This window comes from Kogia breviceps, chromosome 1 (assembly GCF_026419965.1).
Source record: "Kogia breviceps isolate mKogBre1 chromosome 1, mKogBre1 haplotype 1, whole genome shotgun sequence".
Taxonomy (NCBI): Eukaryota; Metazoa; Chordata; class Mammalia; order Artiodactyla; family Physeteridae; genus Kogia; species Kogia breviceps.
The window spans coordinates 158,271,232-158,285,585 of NC_081310.1; the positions used below are offsets into that span (position 1 = coordinate 158,271,232).

Sequence of the window (14,354 nt, forward strand, 5' to 3'; positions counted from 1 at the left end):
CACCATAAAAAGATCAGGACTCTGCCATCAAGAAAGAATGGAGCACAGTTGACCTGTAATCAATAAAATAGAATAGAAAGGTCAAAAATACAGCCAAATATACATGAGAATTTTGTATAATAAAGGTATCAAATCAATAAAAATATGGCATTACATCTGGTGTTAGAATAACTGGATAGCCATTTATTCTAGAAAAATTTAAAGTGGATCTACACATCACACTGTTCACCAAGAGAAATTTCAAATACATCAAAGATTTAAATGTTAAAAAAAAAAAAAAAAAAAACTTCTTGAAGGACCCATGGGAGTTTCTATAATCTCAAAGTGAGGAAGGTCTTTTAAAGTATAAAACAAAACTTAAATACTATAAAAGAATGATAAATTCAACTATGTGGAAATAAAAAATATCTGTAAAGCAAAACCCACCATAAGAAGAGTCAGATGAAAATGACTAAACATATATATATATATATATATATATATATATGTTTGCATTTTGTATAATAGGAAAATGGGTAATTGTCATATTTATAAACAGGTGAAATCTATAAGAAAAAAAATCCACGGGGAAAAAGTGCAAAAGACATGAATTAATAGTTCACAGAAAAAGAAATAGCAATGGCTCTTAAATGCTCACTCTTGCCCAAGATAAGAGAAATGCAAATTAGAATTTCTTTGAAATACTATTTTTCACCTGTCAGATTGACAAGGATTTGTAAGACTGATAAGACACTGTGTGGTAGTGGTTTTAACAGGTAGTCTCACATTTTGTTGGTGGGAGTGTAAATTTGAACAACTTTTAAGGAGGACAGTTTGGAGGTGTATTTATCAAATTTTTAAATGTACATTCCCTTTGACCCAGCAATTCTACTTCTTAAAAAAAATTTTTTTTAGAATGTTTAAGTCACAAGGGTGTTCTATTTTTTTATTATTAATTTTTAAAAATTTTTATTTATTTATTTTTCTCAGTGAGGCACATAGGATCTTACTTCCCCTACCAGGGATCCAACCTGTGCCCCCTGCAGTGCAAGTGCAGAGTCCTAACCACTGGACTGCCAAGGAATTCCCTCTACTTCTAAAAATTTTATCTACACATATGCTCAAGCATATGTACAAGTTTGTTTGTAATAGCAAAAGAGTGGAAACAACTTAAATGTTTATTCATAAACATTAATAGAGTTTATTAATAAACTGGTTAAATACAGTAATAGTATATTCCTACAAAGCTTACTCTGCAGCCATAAAAAAGAACAAGAAAATTTTTTTGATATAGAACGATCTTCAAGATCTATTGTTAAGTGAAAAAGTAAGGTCCTAAACAATGTATATTGCACACTATTCTTCTTGTAAGAATTGGTGGTAGTAATATGTATTCATGATTGCTTGTATATGCAGAAAATATCCCTGGAAGAATTTAACAGAAACTGACATCCTCTACTGTCTGATTGCTGCTATGGGGGACAAGTGGATGGCAGGAGACAAGTAGAAGAGAGACTCTTCATAGACTAGCCTTTTGTATCTTATGATTTTCTTGATCATGAGGATGTGTTACCTATTCTAAAAGTAAATAAATAAAATTTAAAAGATTGAGCCGCTTATTTATTTTACAATTAAAACAATTTTTTTACAATGAGGGATGACTTTATCAATGTTCCTAATTCTAAGAGATTCTGTACAATCTTATTATTGTTGAGCTAATCAGAACTAGATTAGTAGTTACTCATCATGTTTGGTGAATATAATCAACCTCCTTTGGCAACAGAGTTTATAACTTTAAGTGAACAAACATCATCTTCTACAACAGAGGTAGTTTCCTATAACAACTCGTAATTCAAGATTACAAATCAAGAGTCTTTGGAACTATCAAAATAAACCTTTTGATATTATTGGGAAGGTCTGTTCCTTTTATAAACATAAAAATTCAATTTCATGAGAAAAGATACAGACTAAGTATAGCTTTAACTTAAATTCAGTGATAAGTGGCATATAATTAAACGCTATTCTTTCCTCTTACCTATGTAAACAGAAGTTAATGGTTAATTCAGTGAGTGCTTCACCCTCTCAAAAACACTTGTATCCTTTAAAAATTCCTGCTATTGAAACTTGTGGCCTTTGGTCTCTGACTACAATCAAGGCTGAATCTAAGGTATTCAGGGTTTATGATAATTTATTTCTCTAGAAAGTCAATTGTTTACAGAATTTGGAAGATTCCTTCATTCTTAAATGATAACTGTATTGTTATTATTATTATGAGGATAATATCAATTTTGCTCTAGAAGGCAAAGAGAGGATGGGAAACTATTGGAAGGTAGATTTTTAGCTCAAAAAAGGGAAGAACATTCTAAGAGCAAGAACTGTCTCACATGGAATGGACTCTGTACTTGTGAGGCAGTAAACTCTCTGTCACCAGAGGTGTACAAAAAGGGGCTAAGAGACAAAATATTGGGGATATAATAGACAGGAGTTCTATGTGAGTTTTAAACTGGATTTGATGATTGTTCAGTTTCCTCCTAATTCTGAAAGTGAGTGGTTCAAGCAAGTTAAATGGGAAAAGAAAAGCAAAGAATAGGAATTTCATTACAACTCACTTATTTCCAAGGCAGTATTTCCTGTTATTTTTTAATAGTCAGTGCCCTGAATCTTGAAGGGAGGGGACCATTCTAAAGGTCTACTGCCTTTTGTACTACTCTGTTGGATAATGAAAAAGACTCCCAGTTAGAAATAAACAAGTTCCTCCGTAACAATATGGGAGAAAACAAACTTACTGGGTATGATGAAATTTCAGCTCGTTACTCCTGAGCATGAGGTGCTGAGCTCCATTCCAACCACTCATCAGAACCCCAGACTCAGTGCAAAAGTTTCCAATAAGCATTATCTATTAAGAGAAGTCCACCCTAGTTGGTGGGCTGGCTATTCTCTGTGTAGTGCTAGGCTGTATCAAAGGGATTTTTTTCAAACTGAAAGTAGCAATACAAATATTATCTCTAGCAATCTCTTACAAAGTCACAGCAGTGTTTTAGAAAGCAGTTTATCAGCCAACCCTCACATTCAAGCCTCATAACAATCCCCTGGGGCTGGTAAAAGCGGTGACTATCCCATTTGATAGGTGAGAAAACACAGGCTCAGAGATAGGAAACCTCACAAGTCAGCCATGTAAGAACTAATTCTGACCCCAGAGCTCATTCCACTACCTTACAGCCTTGGAAAGAATTGGAATTTCTCTCTAGGATAGGAAGGACCTGGTGAACAGAAGGTCTTTCTAATGTGGAATCCATTGTAAACTTTAGTGTCTATCAGAATCAGCTGGAGCACTTGTTAAAGTAGTTTGCTATGTGTCTCCCCCAGAGTTTCTGCTCCATTAGGTCTGGGTTGGGGCTCAAGATTTTGCATCACTAGCATGTTCCCAGGAGATGCTGATGATACTGGTCCAGGAAGACACTGGGAAAGTCACTCTCCCACTCTATCCTTCCTTCCTTGTATCTTCTATCAGATGCCAGAAGGCAAATGAGGGTGCTTTGAGGAGAAAAACAATGATTTTATAGCTCTCTGTGCTGCTGAGACACAAGTGTATGCTCAGGATAAGACTGAGGAGCACTATGCCAGAAGTCGAAAGGGTTGATTTCCAGTCCTTGGCTCTGACACCAGGGAGGTGGGATTTGATACCTTTATCAAATCGCAGTTTATCATTTCATTTGGAACCCTGAAATGCTGAGGCCTTGGGCAAATCTTTCCTCTCTCTGGGGCTCAATATGATCATCTGTAAAATGCCCTGAGAGGGTACATGGTGAGGAAGGGTGACCTCCCAGGTCCCTCTACCAGTTCTAACATTCTGGCTCCGAACTTACCTAGCCAGAGTCTTAATTTCCCTAGATACCTATGCCTCCAGGATGGACAAAGAGTAGGTAGTATTTAATGGGCCACAGCAACTCTGAAGAATTAGAATGTACTTGAGAAATCCTCTTCACGTGATGCTCCAAGCCCTCATGGGGGAACTGGTGAGCATTTCTGACTGTGGAATCAGAAATTATGTCTCCAGAGAAGAGAAATGTGGATTAAAAATCAATTAAGTATTTCTTGTCTTGTCTTAATTAAAAAGGAACAATGAACAGAGGTTTTTGTTCAGAAAGGAAACAAACTCCTTGGACCTATTAAGTACAATGATGTAAAATAAGCTTTCTTTTTTTTTTTTTTAAATAAGCTTTCTTATGTGACTAACCAGTAAGATTACATTTCTTTCTCTTTCTTTTTTTTTTTTTGGCCTCGCCTCATGGCTTGTGGGATCTTAGTTCCCCGACCAGGGGTTGAATTGCCCTCAGCATTGAGAACACAGAGTCCTAACCACTGGACCACCAAGGAATTCCCTACGATTCTCTTCTATTAGAAGTTATGAGTCCTTCCTGTATTTTCCTGACCTTTAATGTGAATAGATAAGATTAACTTCTACAGCTTGTAAAATATGTTTCAGAGAGTTGCATAAAGGCACAAAACATGTTTATTGTGAGAAAGAGCATTAGTTTGAGAAATATGCCAGCTATTATTCATGTAATCTATAAATGGCCTCTGTAGTGTTTTCTTTTCCTTTTCTTTTCTTCACTCCCCAACATATAGTGAAACCTCTGGGGTTAGAAAGCAGTTTGGCAATTCAGTCTTCTTTTTTTCCCTTGAAGTTGCTGGTGTTAGAGTAAAGGTACCTCTAGCTATTTCTGATTCAAACATCAAGGTGAAATGTATTCTGTGCACTTGTTTGATTCAAACAAGAAATTGAAGCCCTAGGAGGTAGAGGTTAAAACTTTAAGCCAGGAAGGGGAGATGAAGGCTGCCCAAACCTCTAGTATAGGTGGTAGGGAGAAATATATACCCAAGATGGGCAAAGAACTGACCATCAGGTGAAGTGTCCAAGTGTCAGGACCACATTCTAAATCAACTGTTTAGGGTTAGTATCACTCCCTCTTCATTGCTCTCACCAACTAAACACATTCATAGAAGACCATGACACTTGACCCAGTCTTCACTCTATTGCAGTAATTGTCAAAGTGTGGTCCCCAGATACCAGTATTGGCCTCACCTGGGAACTTGTTATAAATGCAAATTCTTGGGCCACCGAGACTAACTAAATCAGAAACTCAGGGTGTGGGACCCAGAAGTCTGTTTATCAAGGCTTCCAACTGATTCTAATCCACACTAAAGTTTGAAACCCACTAGGCTATTGCAATCCTACAACAACATGGGTGACTTCAACATTCACCTTCACCACCCATCCAGCTCTCTGGCCTCTCTACTCCTTGACCACCTCAGTTCTAATGACACCCCCTTCTACTTCAGCCACCCACTCCTATGACTGCACCCTGAACCTTGTCAAACTCAAAATTCCTTCATGTGTGAAGTCTGAAAACATCCTACACATGCATCACAATCTCTTTATCTTTGTACATCTCTATGCTTTTCTTGAATGGTGACAAACTCTCCAATGGCTTTATGCAGACAAGGAGGTCAGCCCTGTATTCTGATGAGTCCAAAATTTTTCTCCCAAATCTTTTTTCCAAGCTCCACGCTTCCACATCTAATGCCAAAAACAGACTCCACTTGGATATCCCACTGATATCTCATAGCCTCAGGCTCAAAGATTAATTCCCTATCTTTCCCAAAATCTTATTCCCCTTCTTGTGCCCCCTATATCAGGAGCAGATGCTCACAAATGAGTTTTTAAGAGTGATCTGGGAGTCATCCTTGACACCTTCCTCTCTTTCACCCCTTGGAACCAAGCAATCATCCAAATTCCACCAATTTAGCTCCTACAGGGTCATATGTAAATGATCAATTTATTCTTCAATGAATATTGAGGCTTTGTAAGGCCCTTCCCAGACCAAGAATTCCATGGGTGATTTCTCAAACCTGTTCCCACCTCCTTGATATCCCTATCACCAGTGCCTATGTGGTTCTCAACCCTGACTTCACTTCAGAATCACCTAGGAGGGTTTCAAAACTATAAGGCCTTTGCTCACCACCTAAATAATCTGATTTAACTGGATTGGGATGGGCCTCTAGAACAGGAGACTTTTTTTTTTTAAGACTTTTTTGGTTTAAGGAAGTTTTAGATTGGCAGCAAAATTGAGAGAAAAGTACAGAGATTTCACAAATACCCACTGCCTCTGCATATGCATGGCCTCACCGATGATCAAATCCCACACGAGAGTGGTACGTTTGTTATAACTGATGAACCTACATTGACACATCATAATCACTAAAAGTCCATCATTTATATTAGAAAGTCACTCTTGGTGCTGTACATTCTATGGGTTTGGACAAATGTATAATTAGATGTATGGACCCTTATAGTATTATACAGAGTAGTTTCACTGTCCTAAAAATTCTTTGTGCTCTGTCTATTTATCCCTCTCTCTCCTCAACCCCTGACAACCACTTATCTTTTTACTCTCTCCACAGTTTTGCTTTTTCCAGAATGTTGTATAGTTGGAATCATACAGTATATATAGCCTTTTAAGGTTGGCTTCTGTTACTTGATGAAAATAAGTATTTACATTTCCTCCAAGTCTTTTCATAACTTAATGGCTCATTTCTTTTAATGCTAAGTAATGTTCCATTGTCTGGATATACCACAAAACTGGAGTTTTGAATGTTAAGCACCCCAGGGAATCCTAAGGTAAAGCTAATTCTAGATTTTATCCTTTGGTACTCTCCAGAAGAATTTTGAGAAACTATGGTCCTCCTCATACATTTTTAATTTGACATCTTCATTTTTATTATCAGTTTAATTATTGCTTACTGAACAGTCTTGCTTTGCTGTCCTGGGACTCTCCATCAGAAGCCCTGTATATTCAAATCATCCTTTCAATGATGCTCCAGACATTTTTACTCCCAGGGCAGTACTCTCATAGTAATAGTCAAGATAGTTCAGTGGCATATCTTTCCTTTGAAGATGAGAGAATAGCTATTGTGAAAGAGGAGAAATAAAAGGCACATTATCAGGCTGATTAGTTTTAGAAAAGAATGTACACGTAAAAGTTGGGGATGTAGGAATTATTTATGCTTGTGTGGCCTCTGGAAAGTCTTCATGAACCTCCAGGGGTGTAGATTTCCCTGTTTGAAGTCTGCTGCTTAGGCCATTTCAGTAGCCTCACTGGTCACTCTGCCACCAGTCTTTTTTTTTTTTTTTTCTATAACTCACATGCCATAAAACTTACCCTTTTTTAATACAACTCAGTGGCTTTTAATATATTCAAAGACTTGTACAACCATCACCACTAATTCCAGAGACCTGCACTCAATAGCAGTCATTCCGCATTCCTTCCTACCCCCAACCCCTGGCAACCACTAATCTATATCTCTACAGACTTGGCTATTCTAGACATTTTATATAAATGGAATCATATGATATGTGGCTCTTTTGTCTGGCTCCTTCCTCTTAACATTATGTCTTCAAGGCTTATCTATGTTGTAGCACGTATCAGAACTTCATTCCCTTTAATGACTGAATAGTATTCTATTACATATTCCATATGGGTGTAGCATATTTTGTTTATCTATTCATCAGTTGATGGACATTTGGATTGTTTCTACTTTTTGGCTATTATGAATAATGCTGCTATAAAACTGTATGTAGGGGCTTCCCTGGCAGCGCAGTGGTTAAGAATCTGCCTGCCAATGCAGGGGACACAGGTTCGAGCCCTTGCCCAGGGAAGATCCCACATCCCACATGCCGCAGAGCAGCTAAGCCCATGTGCCACAAATACTGAGCCCGCATGCCACAACTACTGAAGCCTGTGCGCCTAGAGCCCGTGCTCCACAACAAGAGAAGCCACTGCGCTGAGAAGCCTGCGCACTGCAATGAAGAGTAGCCCCTGCTCACTGCAACCAGAGAAAGCCCACATACAGCAACGAAGACCCAATGCAGCCAAAAATAAAAATAAGTAAATAAATACATTTATTTAAAAGAAGAAAGAAACTATGTAAAAGTATGTCTTCATTTCTCTTGAGTATATAACTAGGAGTAGAATTGCTGAGTCATATGGTAACTCTATATTTATCTTTTGATGATCTGCCAAACTGTTTTCCAAAGCAGCTGCGCCATTTTACATTCCAACCAGCAATGTATAAGTGTTGCAAATTCTCCACATCCTTGCCAACACTTGTTGTTGTTCATCTTTTTTTTATTACAGGCATCCCAGTGTGTGAAATTGTATCCATTGTGGTTTAATTTGCATTTCTCTGATGACTACTGATATTGAGTATCTTTTCATGTGCTTAAAAGCTGTCTCTAGTCCTAAACCTCTAATTTAACCCCCTTTTGCTACCAAGATTATCTTTTAATATTATACTCTTGTTTGGAACTTGAGTCAGTGGCTCTACATCACCTATAAGATAAGGGTTAAACTCCTTAATTTGTCAAGTGAGGCACTTCCCCATCTGGCTTCTGCCTATGTCTTGGCACTACCATTTTGTGTCTCCTGCTCTGTTCTAACCATACTGAACTACTTGTAGTTCTTGGAATATAGAGTGCTATTTCAAGCCCCTGTGCATTTGTTCATAGCATTCCCTCTGCCAAGAAACCCCTTCTTGCTTTCTTCAAATACGTCTTCCACTTGCCCTTTGATACTAGATTCATGTGTCTCCTTCTCCTCGGAAAAGCCTTTCCTGATTGCTGTGTCCATAATTAAGTTACGTGTCCTTTACGAGCTTCCCCGCCACAACAGTGCTATACTGAGATGGTCTCTTTTGTTTGCCTTCCTAATTTAGTGTGAGTTCCTTGAGAGCATTGACTGGATTCAATTTGTCTCTGTCTTCAGGGTCTGACTGGAGGAATTAATTTCATGGGATCTTCATGTCCCTCAAATGCCCTCTGGCTGAAGTGCTAAGAACTTGTTCCAGTTCCTCAGGAGAAGGCAAAGCCACCTTACCTTTAGGGCATCTTAAAATAGCCCAGAATGTTCATACAGAAAACCTTCTTCCAATCTCAGGAGTATGTAACAGTTTAAAGATAAGGCATTTTTTAAAAGAGTAATAAGGTAGTATTGTACCTCTTAATATTAATCCATTTTATGCTATTTCATCAACTACAGGTACTGGATTACTTTGCTTATTGTCATTGTTTCTTATGTACTCTTTATGGGCCAGACACCTTCACTCTCACACAATTATCTTACTGAAGAGGCAAATAGAGTAGAGTACTTGTTAAGAGCACAGACTCTCGAGCAAGCCAATATGCCTTGGTTTTACTCCCAGTGCCATACTTACTAGATGTAGGATCTTGGAAAAGTTATGTGACATTTCTGTGTCTCAGTTTATTTATTTATAAAGTTTGCATGAAAGTTGTACTTACCTCATAGAGTTCCAGATTCATTGAGTTACTATATATGTGTATATATACATATATATATATATATATATATATATATACATATATATATATGCCATAATGTCTATGTATTAGAACAGGACTTGGCATGATATGTGTTATATAAGTATTAACTATTATTATAAAATCTTCTTGCCAATTCTGCAAGCTAGGTATTATTATTCCTATTTTACAGTGAGGAAACTGAAGCTTAGACGAGTGAATTTCCCCAGGTTATAGAACTAACTTAATTCCCGGGTCTTGTAACTGATCCAGAAATCATACTTTGGGTGCACATTTTCTTGTCTTTAACCTTTCTGCCATTCTCTGCCAGGGAAGTGTAGGAGAAAGGAAAAAGTGGCAACTTGGGCTTCCCTGGTGGCACAGTGGTTGAGAGTCCCCCTGCTAATGCAGGGGACATGGGTTCGAGCCCTGGTCTGGGAAGATCCCACAGGCCGCAGAGCAACTAGGCCTGAGAGCCACAACTACTGAGCCTGCGCGTCTGGAGCCTGTGCTCCGCAACAAAAGAGGCCACGATAGTGAGAGGCCCGCGCACTGCGATGAAGAGTGGCCCCTGCTTGCCACAACTAGAGAAAGCCCTTGCACAGAAACGAAGACCCAACACAGCAAAAATAAATTAATTAATTAATAAACTCCTACCCCAACATCTAAAAAAAAAAAAAAAAAGTGGCAGCTAGTTTGGAATAGTCACTCCAGTCAGACTGTTGGGGCCTGTCTCCACTGTATCTTTCTGTAGCGGGTCATTTGTCCATGTCCTTCTAATCATGCATCTACCATGGACATGGGGGTGGTGGTGGTAAAATTCCACTTCCCCAGGCATCCCTGCCTGTCATTTACTATTCACTGTCCTAGCCCTTTTCTAGGAGGTCATATGCATGTAAATAATTTATTCTTTAACAAATATTAAATAATGAGACTTTGCAAAGCCCTTCTTAAACCTGGAATTCTATGGGTGGCAAATTTCCTGACTAATGATAACTCTTTTACTCTCCATTCTTTCCACTGGATAATGTACCCAGTAAATATCTCTCCTTTGTGTCATGTCATATGCTGGACACTGAGGACACAGAAATAAATAAGACCTAGTCCCTGTCCTTAAGGTGCTCAAGTCTTTGGGGGGGAATGTTAGACAACAGCAAAAGACTATGATCAGTACTCATAAAAAGAAGCATGGCACCTACCAGAGCACAGAAGAGGCATCTAGCCCATTTGAGGGGTGAGAGCAGGCTTCCTAGAAGAGGTACAACTTAACCTGGTCTTTGAAAGACAAATAAGAATTACCTAAATTAAGAGGGGGGGAAAAAGTACTCTAGGTATAGAGAAATATGCATGCAAAGGCACTGGAGCATGAAACCAGATGACATGTTTAGGGTCTACAAATCATTTGGGATGAGGCAAAAAGAGTATGTATGGGAGGGTAAGAGGCAAAGCTGGCAAGGCAGACTGGGCCAGATTACACCAGGGCTTGTGGACAAATGTAAGGAACTTATACTTCATCTTTAATGCTATGTGACATTTGGTTATAACTCTCTCCCTGCACAACTGTTTTATTTTTGAGAGCATTTGGTTATGTTTAGAAGTCCAGAACAATTTACCCATTCATTCATTTATTCACTTATCAACATGTACTGAGCAGCTACTTGTAACAATTCATATGTAGAGACAGGAGGCCTCAAGAATTGACTTTTGGGACACAGCTTGAAATCTTGTGAGCATTTGTATTTTTTATTGTATTTATTTATTTTTGTAAAGTACATAATTTTATTTTGTACATTTACTTTTTTATTTTACTTTTCTAATTGAAGTATAGTTGATTTACAATGTTGTGTTAGTTTCTGGTATACAGCAAAGTGATTCAGTTATACATATTCTTTTTCATATTATTTTCCATCATGGTTTATTACAGGATATTGAATATAGTTCCCTGTGCTACAGTAGGACCTTGTTGTTTATCTATTTTTATATATAATAGTTTATGTCTATGAATCCCAAACTCCCAGCTTATCCCTCCCCCACCCCCTTTCCCCTCTGGGCACTGTAAATTTTTCTATGTCTATGAGTCTGTTTCTGTTTTGAAAATAAGTTCATTTGTGTGATATTTGATCTTTTATTTTTTTTAGGGCCACACTGCGAGATATGCAGGATCTTATTTCCCCGACCAGAGATTGAACCTGTGCCCCCTGCATTGGGAGCATGGAGTCTTAACCACTGGACTGCCAGGGAAGTCCCTTGTGTCATATTTTAGATTCCACATATAAGTGATATCATATGGTATTTGTCTTTCTCTTTCTGGCTTACTTCACTTAGTATGATAATCCATGTTGCTGCAAATGGCATTATTTCATTCTTTTTAATGGCTGAGTAATATTTCATTGTGTAAATATACTACATCTTCTTAATCCATTCAGCTGTCAATGGACATTTAGGTTGCTTCCATGTCTTGGTTATTGTAAATAGCGCTGCAGTGAACACTAGGGTGCATGTATCTTTATGAATTATAGTTTTCTCCAGATATATGCCTAGGAGTGGGATTGCTGGATCATATGGCAAATCTATTTTTAGTTTTTTAAGGAACCTCCATTCTGTTTTCCACAGTGGCTGCACCAATTTACATTCCAACTAACAGTGTAGGAGGGTTCCCTTTTCTTGTGAGCATTTTTATTTTTAAAAAAAATTTATTTACTTTATTTATTTATTTTTGACTGTGTTGAGTCTTTGTTGCTGTGCGCAGGCTTTCTCTAGTTGCATCGAGCGGGGGCTGCTCTTCGTTGCGGTGCGGGGGCTTCTCATTGCGGTGGCTTCTCTTGCTGTGAAGCTCGGGCTCTAGGCACTTGGGCTTCAGTAGTTGTGGCACGCTGGCTCAGTAGTTGTGGCTCGTGGGCTCTAGAGTGCAGGCTCAATAGTTGTGGCGCACATGCCCAGTTGCTCCGTGGTATGTGGGATCCTCCCAGAACAGGGCTTGAACCCATGTCCCCTGCATTGGCAGGCGGATTCCCAACCGCTGTGCCACCAGAGAAGCCCTTGTGAGCTTTTTTAGAAAGTACTAAATCTCAGCCCAGAGTTGAAATGATATACTCTGAAACCTGATCCCTTCCCTACCCTTGGTGTTGCAACCCGTTGGGTCACTTGGACTTCCCTGAATATGCTGCAGTGAAGCGGGTCGTGGGGCACGTCGTGGGAATGACTACTATCACAACAGCTGAACCAGTCAGCCTGGGTGGTGAATGAGTGCCTGCTGTGCTCACGCACATGGAGCCTCATGAGCGAGATGGAAAAGGAAGAGACTATCAAGTCCCTGCTGTCTGGGGTTTCACAGTCTAAAAATGCAGAAAGTTAGACCTGGAAGACACGTTAGAGATCATTAGTCATATGGGATAAATTGAGCTCTTACAAAGTGCCTGACTCTGTGTTGGGACCTGAAACCTGGTTTCTACCCTTAAGGAACTCGCAGTCTGGTAAAACAAGTAATGTAAAAATAGATAATGACCACAGTGCTTCAGGAGGTAGAGGAGATCTCAGCTGGCTAACCATGCCCACTGTCAACCAGTGTCCTAAATAAGGACCGGGGGTGTCATAGTCTGAGCTGGTGTCAAGAGGCTGGAGAGAAGTGGGAAGGGCAGCCCACTTCTGAGTGGGCTGAGAAAATAGCCTGAGGAGTTCAGAACAGAGGAGCGGGGACCAGAGTGATTGGTTTGTCCGGCATCTGTGGGGAAGTATTAAGTGGAGTGGTCAGCAGCAGCCAGATGAGAGGACCTTAACTGCTGAGCTAAGGATGTGGGCAATGTGGAGCCATTGGTTTCCAACGTGGGGGGTGACACAGTTAGATCTGCCTTTTAGAAAAAGTCTCTTTCATTGTAGCGCTCCAGTGTACTCATCTGTAAAATGAGGGAGTTGAAGATGATCTTCAAAATCTTTTCAGTGCGTAGGTCCTATGAGTCTGATTTAGAGCAGTGCTTCTCAAACTTTATTGTGCATTTGAATCACCTGGGGATGTTAAAATGAAGATTCCGGTCTAGTTGGTGTGGCTGGGGCCCAAGAGTCTGCATTCCTACCAAGATCTCAAATGGTGCCAATGCTGCAGATCACACTTTCAGTATCAAGGATTAGGAGATGTTTCCAACCTATAATCTATAAATTGTAGATTATCTGATTTGAAATAGTATCTTATTTAATTTTTACAGTGTTTTAAGGTTTGCAAAGAGATATACACTATGTCCTTTACGGCTTTCAGCAATTCTTCTCGAGAGGTATGATAAGGAGACAACACATTCACGGTTGTGTGAGACATCCTTAAAACTTAGGTACCAAAGTTAGTCTGTCTTCTTCCAGCATTGTGGTGGGGTAGGGATTGTAAGCCCCACTTTACAGGTGGAGAGACTGGGGATCTGAAAAGAAAATGGATTTAGCTAAGACCAAACACTGTAGAAGTGGCAGAACCAGAATTATAATTGAAGCCTCCTGTCTCCTATTTCAGTGCTATTTCCAGTATATTTCTATGCTTCTTCCGGCATCCTCTCATTCACTCTATACAGATTTATCATAGAACAACTGCATTTCAGACCCATCACAACATGTTAATGTGGAAAGAATTACCTTTCAATAACTGGACCAAGTGAAATATACAAATATAGGGAGAGAGGAAGGTTTATGGAGGGTATGGCTTACTGGTGAGCCGTCAACTCTAAAGGATTATAAAAGAAACCCATTCAGACAAGAGAGATATCATTAATCTCTGACTTTTGTACATACATTTATCAAATATTTACCAAGCCCTACTCAGCACCAGGTCCTATGTTAAGTTAGATTTTTTTAAAAAAAGATTTTTAACATCTTTATTGGAGTATAATTGCTTTACAATGGTGTGTTTGTTTCTGAGAAATATGGAACGCTTCACCAATTTGCGTGTCATCCTTGCACAAGGGCCATGCTAATTTTCTCTGTATCATTCCAATTTTAGTATATATGCTACCGAGGCAAACAC

General features: G+C 39.0%; 1 non-coding gene across 1 annotated transcript; it reads right to left on the minus strand.

Annotated features, from left to right (window-relative positions):
* Positions 1 to 14,247: 14,247 nt before the first annotated feature.
* On the minus strand, positions 14,248 to 14,354 carry LOC131746711 (U6 spliceosomal RNA). Its single transcript, XR_009332621.1, has one exon. It is a non-coding gene; the product is annotated as a U6 spliceosomal RNA (small nuclear RNA).